Source organism: Coregonus lavaretus, assembly GCF_964263955.1.
Source record: "Coregonus lavaretus genome assembly, chromosome: 3".
NCBI classification, from domain to species: Eukaryota; Metazoa; Chordata; class Actinopteri; order Salmoniformes; family Salmonidae; genus Coregonus; species Coregonus lavaretus.
Genome location: NC_139990.1, coordinates 60,157,561 through 60,166,117, shown reverse-complemented (window position 1 = coordinate 60,166,117; position 8,557 = coordinate 60,157,561). Strand labels below are relative to the sequence as shown.

The 8,557-nt window shown below is 40.4% G+C and overlaps 1 protein-coding gene across 1 annotated transcript in view; it reads left to right on the top strand.

Annotated features, from left to right (window-relative positions):
- Positions 1-8,557, top strand: part of LOC311117201 (protein O-linked-mannose beta-1,4-N-acetylglucosaminyltransferase 2-like) — a gene marked incomplete at its 3' end in the record, with an annotated part of 34,744 nt that continues 26,187 nt past the window's right edge. Inside the window, exon 1 of the mRNA XM_084157496.1 lies at positions 1-82. The remainder of the gene's footprint in view (positions 83-8,557) is intronic.

Here is an 8,557-nt window from a genome sequence, read left to right as displayed (position 1 = left end):
TCTGGAGCTAGTAATGCTGCCTTAGCTGAAACATTTTTGCTGCGGTGAAGAAAATACCTTTCAGTTTTATCGAAACTCCCTGGTAAGAATAATGTAGACGTTTATTATCGGGCATGTCATGTTTTCAATGTGGTGTTTGTGTTTGAAAACTTTTAGTTTCAGGACAAAGTTTCGAATTCAAAAGCACTGTGGTTCTTGGCAAATGATATCTTGACGCTACTGTATCAATGCATCCTGCTCATGGCATGACACAGTTTATTTTAACGCAAGAATGTAACGGTTTGCATGGACAACAAATTACGCCATGGCTTCAAATATGAACAGGAACCGTTGTTTCTAAGTAGCCCATGGAGTATTTATGAATATCAATCAAGCTTATTCCTACAATAGCTAGGCTATACGTGTTCAATCATAACTATGGTTATCTGAACCCCGACATTGTTATCAATCGCGATTCTTCATGCACACAGTTTTGTCTAGGCCTAAACAAGACAGTGAAGGAAACACTAATTTGTCCTGGCTTTAAATTGTCATTATTAGGGTTATGTGTGTTCAACTCAACTCTGGATGACTTTCATGGTAACTTCTAACACAGTTTGGTCAGGTAGTATTGTCTGGTCTGGGATTGAACGTTTTTCCTTAAAATCATTCATCCTGGAGAGACTGATGTCTTCGTCATCTGTGTGGTGTTGAGTAAACCTAAAGAGATTAGGCTACTCTAGGATAATCACAAACCAAGTAATTAATTTAAAGAATTACCTAAATCGCACACAGATAAATTCATGTTGACTGAGGATGACTTTTATGAAAATGCCACCAACTAAAGTTTGCATGGACAACAAATTACGCCATGGCTTCAAATATGAACAGGAACCGTTGTTTCTAAGTAGCCCATGGAGTATTTATGAATATCAATCAAGCTTATTCCTACAATAGCTAGGCTATACGTGTTCAATCATAACTATGGTTATCTGAACCCCGACATTGTTATCAATCGCGATTCTTCATGCACACAGTTTTGTCTAGGCCTAAACAAGACAGTGAAGGAAACACTAATTTGTCCTGGCTTTAAATTGTCATTATTAGGGTTATGTGTGTTCAACTCAACTCTGGATGACTTTCATGGTAACTTCTAACACAGTTTGGTCAGGTAGTATTGTCTGGTCTGGGATTGAACGTTTTTCCTTAAAATCATTCATCCTGGAGAGACTGATGTCTTCGTCATCTGTGTGGTGTTGAGTAAACCTAAAGAGATTAGGCTACTCTAGGATAATCACAAACCAAGTAATTAATTTAAAGAATTACCTAAATCGCACACAGATAAATTCATGTTGACTGAGGATGACTTTTATGAAAATGCCACCAACTAAAGTTGAAAACCATCATTACCTTGAGGTTTTCATACACTTTTTGAATCTTCCTTTTTTGTATTTTATACGATTTTTTTTATCTCTTATAAAAGACACAACACATACAAACATCACACATGCCCAGACCCACTTGAATCCCCCTTTTGATTACACATTATTTTTATTTATTAATTTTTTCCCCCACCTTTATTTAACCAGGTAAGCCAGTTGAGAACAAGTTCTCATTTACAACTGCGACCTGGCCAAGATAAAGTTGATAGTTTCACAAATAGGCCTAGCCAACAATATGAAGGATTACTTTTTTTAAGTAGGGTATCATATGACTTCTTCTGCAATATGCACCTCTCACCAATTGCTCTTGGTCTCAGATGAGTGGGTGCTGCTATAGCCTACATATCATGATGTAGTGGTGGAGCATGGCAGTGTCAAACAGCCAACCTGTCCTAAATATGAATGCCTAATTTGAATTGCCTTGGTACTTATGTTAGGAAGGTCATCTATAATGAATGGGAACTCAGCTGGCAGCCTGTAGATGAAGTAGAAGTCTGGGGGAGTTGATGAGAGAAGTGTGTGTATCTGAATATTAGGATGGTAGCCTATTTGCTATCAGCAAATTCGTTGGTGTGTTATTGACGATACTCAGTTTCTGCTTTTCAGGAAGATCTGTGTAATGCACACATAATTCCTCTTAGGCCTATATACGAGATACCTATTCTATTCTTCTAGGCTATATCATAGTATTGCATTTCATTTTCTGGCCTTTAGGAGTCTGTCATGTGGCTGAATTCTAATGTGCTATGCTGCAGTGTTTCCAGAGGATGTTCTGTCCTTCTCCCTTGTGTCTCAGTGACATTTCTCCTTACCCCCTGCAGAATGGCTGCATCAGCCCCCATTCCTCATGGGCCCCTGGGGCAACAATGACTGGAAACAAACCAAGTACTGTTAACTTTAAGGAAACAGGAAGATTTTTTAAGGAAATTAATCTAGGCTATTTATAAGTGTTTTTCTTTTTAAATTCAAGGGGTGCATTTTAAATTATTGGAAACCTTACAGACTATGGTGGCTTTAACTGCATCTGGGTTGTTGTGACAATGGCAGGTTGACCGTGTGTCCCCAGCAGAGAGAAAGAGTGGGAGAGTATGGTACAGCCGCTAATGTTGCGCATCGGGCTGTAGCTCTAGCTAACATGAGCGCTAGGAGGCTCGATCCAACCTGACATGCCACAATTGGGCCAGGAATAAAAATGACAAAGGGGGACGCCTCATAAGAGCCTGGCGCACACAGGCAATAAAGCAGTAGAGAAGAGAGGCCTATTAAGTGGTTCTTTGTGAGAGCAGAGAGGTTAGCAAATTGTCCTCCTAAAGGATGAGGATGCAGAGCAGGGAGGGAATCTCGAAGGTGATCCCGAAGGGACAAGTCAGCGATGAGGAATACCAGAGTAAGATACTAACAGCGCTGTTTGCCTTTCGAGGAGCGGGAGCCTTATTAAAATGCATTAGAATCTCCAGGCTGCTCCGCTCTATGCTACTTCCACCCCTCCCCATTATCAGGGTGCTTATCATCTCCAAGACAAACGGCAATACAAAACCGTAGGGAGCCGTGCAAGGCCTGTCAGCCAAGCCCTGGTAGAGAGACCTGGCACGCTCAGCCTCAGCTCAGACGCTACTGCTGTGATGTCATCAGAGAGAGAGGCTTAACAACATTCTCATTGGTTACTGCTGCTACTGCTCATCCTTTTGTAACCAAACCCATATAGGAGCAGTTTGGAAACACTACTGTCTCCTGCTCCCATCACTGCAAATGTCAGAGGTTTGATCATCATGTATAGATGAAAGAGATTGGTGACTATGTGAAAAGGAGATAGACATTTCCATGTAAGAAGACCCATGAGCAGCAACATGTGAAGTTCATAGGAGCATGTCATCTTTTTTTATTTTATTAAGGGATATATACATTTTTTAAAGCAATTTTCTATCTTAAAATGTAGGAATAAGCAAAGGATTTGATCTCTAGTCAAACAGATGGAAAGGGGGTATTCTTTTAGGAAACATCTACCAGAAATAGATTTTTTTTAAATACAGTAATATTGAAGTAAAGACACCGTGGCAACAAATATCACCACTTTATATTAAGCTTTGGATACATTTTTCTGCCTTGTGCCTTGACATTCTGTTACCAAAAACCCACATCTTTAAGATATTTTCTAATTTCTCTCCCTCATTAGGAGGGAAGATAATAAAAGTTCACAGAAGTAACAAATAAAGGTAGACCTATTAGTTAGTCAGTGTTTTTACGGATATCAATTTTGTTTATAAATTATTGTGATTAAAACTTGATCGGTAACGGAATTTCCGAAAAATCTGTAACGGAATTTCTGCAGTTGAATTGGCTATAATGGGAAATCATAATATTCACAAACCACAGTTGGGTTCACAAGTTTGGACAGCAAAGTAGAGTACAGTACAGAAAAGTATAGTACAGGGCAATACTGTACTGTACAGTAGAGTTCAGTAAAGTAGAGTATAGTACTACAGTACACAGTAGAGCACACTAGAGTTGAGGACACTAATGTACTGTACTGAACTTTACTGGACTCGACTACTGTACTCGAATGCACTCTACTGTACTGAACTCTACTCTACTGTGCTGTGCTGTACTCTACTGAGCTCTACTGTGCTTTACTTTGATGTCCAAACTTGTGAAACATGGACATCTATGATTGGTTTAGATTTTGTCCGGTTCGGAGCAACCAAATTTGGTCTTCTTTGGGGGCAGAGCTCATTAAAATAATAGCCAGTGTGTAGAATAATACCCAAATATGCAAAGGAGGATATTGTTCTACCTTTGTGTACCTAATTTAGGATACATCACCTTGAAGAGAATGACATTCATATCCATAATTCTGCATTTCTGTGTAGTACAGATCAGTGATCCATGATGAAATTCCGTTACCGGGTGTAAATCCATTTCACTTACTGTAGTTTAACAACCAAAATATATATATTTTTTTACGTCAATGTGTCATGTCATAGCTGACACCGAAATCTTTCTACGGACATCGTTGAATGTTAATTTGGAGCAGATATTTACGTTTTTGGAAATCGTGGACACAAAAAACAGAGGGAGATTTTACATAGTCCTTGTGCATAGAGTTGTATGGTTTGTTCAACTTTTGAAATCAATGGTTTTTGTTTGGCATACATTTCAAGTGAAAAATCAGTCTCAGCGCAATTCCATTAACGTGGAATTACCCAGATGCTGAATTGTCTTTACTATTTTAAAGGTATTTTCAGCTACCGTGAAAAAAGGGCTATTTTTCAGTTGTCTTTCCTTGATTCTTCACGTCCTCTCTCTTCGCCTCCTCAAAATGCGTTGGAGGAGAAGATTAGACAAAGGAACCTAGGATCTTAGCCTCTTGTGCATTTTGAGAAGGAGGCGAGGCGAGGAGAGAGCATGTGAAGAATCAGGAGGACAATTGAGAAAGTGCCTTGGGCTTACTTGGTCACCCAGGGACATCTCTAAAGACAGAACTACTCCAGGCCTTTTGCTTCTCAGAGAGACAAAAGCAGAAAGCCATTTTACTGTAAAAGTATAGAGAGAAGTTAAGTGAAACATAAGGCTAATGTGTTGTCCAGTCTGGCTCTTTGGACAGTTCTTCATCCCACAGCATGTTTACTTACTGTACCGCCTGCCTGCTGCCTTCTAAGGGAATATTTACTTTTCTTAATGCCTGTTTCATTATTTATAAGCAATATTCAGTATAACAAAGATTTTGGGACTATTAGGGGAAAGCGGATGTGGGCGAGTTGGTTGACTGGGAAGCGTGGTGGGTGGGTGGGTGGGAGCTCTAGGGAGACTGACTGAATACTGATGAAGTGGAGTCAGAGCTGGAGCGGTAACATTACGCCAGACAGAAATATAATTTAAATGTGAAGCATTCCCAGTTGTAGCCCAAGTTCATGAACGCATATGATTATGATGGGAACTATGGCGACCTTTCTCCAATTGGATCATTTTACTCTTAAGGCAACATTTTACTTCCTCACACAGAAAATGTCAAGCAAAAAGTGCTCTGTTTACTCTTCATCCAGGGTGTGTTTTATTCCCCGTAGCAACAGAAGTTAGGCTATGTGAGGACATCAGTTTTCAAACAACCTAGGCTGTCAGTGTCTATTTAGGCCTAATCATTGTTTTAGTAGAAGTGTAGTTCTATAGTATACACATTTCATTTGTATTTATTTATTATTTAGTCCAGGGGTTTTCAAACTTTTCTTGCCATGAGACCCCCGGCCAGGCAAACCAGGGACCCTCCATCGTATGTTAGCAAAAAAATATTGTCTTATCAGGTGAATGATAATGGCAAATAGAAGTAATCAACATTTTAAAGTGAAGAGATTTGGTAGACAGTTATTATTTTGACATCCCCACAGTTCATTGGAAGAGAATTTAAACTCTTAACATAGTCTATTAGCTAGAAAGGTATCTTGCTGGCGTAGACAATTCTGCTGTTGTAAAGCACATTTTCTGCAATTCTACACATTTTTCCATTGAGCTAAGAGAACATTTTGCAGTTTTGAAGCTAATTTCCTGCAATTCTATGCATTTTGCAATGGCTAATGCTGTGTTCCTCTGCAAAAAAATCAATGGGCATGTGCTCAGAATGCCCATTTTTTTCTCTCCTTGACTCTATAGCTTTTTGATTGTTAGTTCTCAAAGATGGTATTATAAAATATATATATATATATATATACAGTGGGGAGAACAAGAATTTGATACACTGCCGATTTTGCAGGTTTTCCTACTTACAAAGCATATAGAGGTCTGTAATTTTTATCCTAGGTACACTTCAACTGTGAGAGACGGAATCTAAAACAAAAATCCAGAAAATCACATTGTATGATTTTTAAGTAATTAATTTGCATTTTATTGCATGACGTAAGTATTTGATCACCTACCAACCAGTAAGAATTCCGGCTCTCACAGACCTGTTACTTTTTCTTTAAGAAGCCCCCTGTTCTCCACTCATTACCTGTATTAACTGCACCTGTTTGAACTCGTTACCTGTATAAAAGACACCTGTCCACACACTCAATCAAACAGACTCCAACCTCTCCACAATGGCCAAGACCAGAGAGCTGTGTAAGGACATCAGGGATAAAATTGTAGACCTGCACAAGGCAGGGATGGACTACAGGACAATAGGCAAGCAGCTTGGTGAGAAGGCAACAACTGTTGGCGCAATTATTAGAAAATGGAAGAAGTTCAAGATGACGGTCAATCAACCTCGGTCTGGGGCTCCATGCAAGATCTCACCTCGTGGGGCATCAGAAGGTGAGGGATCAGCCCAGAACTACACGGCAGGACCTGGTCAATGACCTGAAGGGAGCTGGGACCACAGTCTCAAAGAAAACCATTAGTAAGACACTACACCGTCATGGATTAAAATCCTGCAGCGCACGCAAGGTCCCCCTGCTCAAGCCAGCGCATGTCCAGGCCCGTCTGAAGTTTGCCAATGACCATCTGGATGATCCAGAGGAGGAATGGGAGAAGGTAATGTGGTCTGATGAGACAAAAATAGAGCTTTTTGGTCTAAACCAGGGGTGTCAAACTCATTTTAGCTCAGGGGCCACATGGAGGAAAATCTATTCCCAAGTGGGCCGGACCGGAAAAATCATGGTATATATAACTTAAAAACAACAACTTCAGATTGTTTTCTTTGTTTTAATACGATCAACATACATCATAAAGCTGGAGCCTGAGGACAGTGTGTCCAAAATAGTACAAGCACAACATCACTATTAATCATAAAACACCTCAAGTTATTTGAAAGTTCTGAGGACAAAGAACACACAAACACACAATGCCTCAGTGATTCACAGAAGTATATCACAGATCACAGAACTATATCAGGGTGTCATTTCTCAGGCAGAAATGTAGATAAAAATAATGAAATCCTGTTCCCCAAACAAGTGCAAGAACCACAGAGTCAAGAATAGGTTAAATATACAAATAAAATAAAATCAATTAAAAACAATAGCACATCAACATAAAAACATATAAACATAAATCTGAAAGCGTTGCTCAAACTCCCGTAACAGTCCAGTTATTTTATATTTGAACCGCTTCATGTCTGCCACATGTTGGGTCGCGCACACATTTTTCAGACAGGGGAAGTGAGCTGCATCACCACCAGCAAGTTGCGTCTCCCACAATGACAGCTTCAACTTGAAAGAACGTATGCTGTCATAATACTGCGTGACAACTTTGTTGCGCCCTTGCAGCTGTTTGTTCAAGTTATTCAGGTGCTCTGTAACATCCACCATAAATGCAAGGTCCGGCATCCATTCTGCGGAATGAAATTCTAACACTGGTTTGCCCTTTTCTTCCATGAACTGTTCAATTTCTTCTCGTAAATCAAAGAAACGCCTCAGCACAGCACCTCGGCTTAACCATCTTACCTCAGTGTGGTATGGCAGGCCATAGATGTGGTCTTTCTCTCTGAGAAGGCTGTCAAACTGACGGTGATTCAGGCTTCTGGATCGGATGAAATTAACAGTTTGGATGACCACCTTCATGACGTTATCCATCTTTAATGACTTGCAACACAAAGCCTCCTGGTGCAAAATACAGTGAAAAGTCAAAAAATCACGTCCTCCATTTGCAGATTGCACTTTCTCTCTGAACTTTGTCACAACGCCTGCTTTTTTCCCGATCATTGATGGCGCACCATCTGTAGCCAGGCTGACAGTGCGGGACCAGTCCACTCCGACCCTGTCCAGCGCGCCGACGAGTGCAGTAAAAATATCAGCTGCTGTCGTTGTATCTGTCATCGGCACCAACTCCACGAACTCCTCGGTGACGGTCAATGTGTCATCAACTCCGCGGATGAAAAAATGGCCAGTTGTGCAACATCTGTAATGTCCGTGCTTTCATCAATTGCAACCGAAAACGCAATAAATGACTTTACTTTTTGCTTCAACTGGCTGTCCAAATCCACTGAAAGATCGGAAATCCTGTCTGCAACTGTGTTTCTTGTCAGGCTGATATTTGCAAAAGCCTGCCGCTTTTCAGGGCACACAATCTCCGCTGCCTTCATCATGCATGTTTTTACAAATTCACCCTCACTAAATGGTTTTGAAGCCACTGCGATTTCATTAGCAATGAGGTAGCTAGCTTTCACTGCAGCG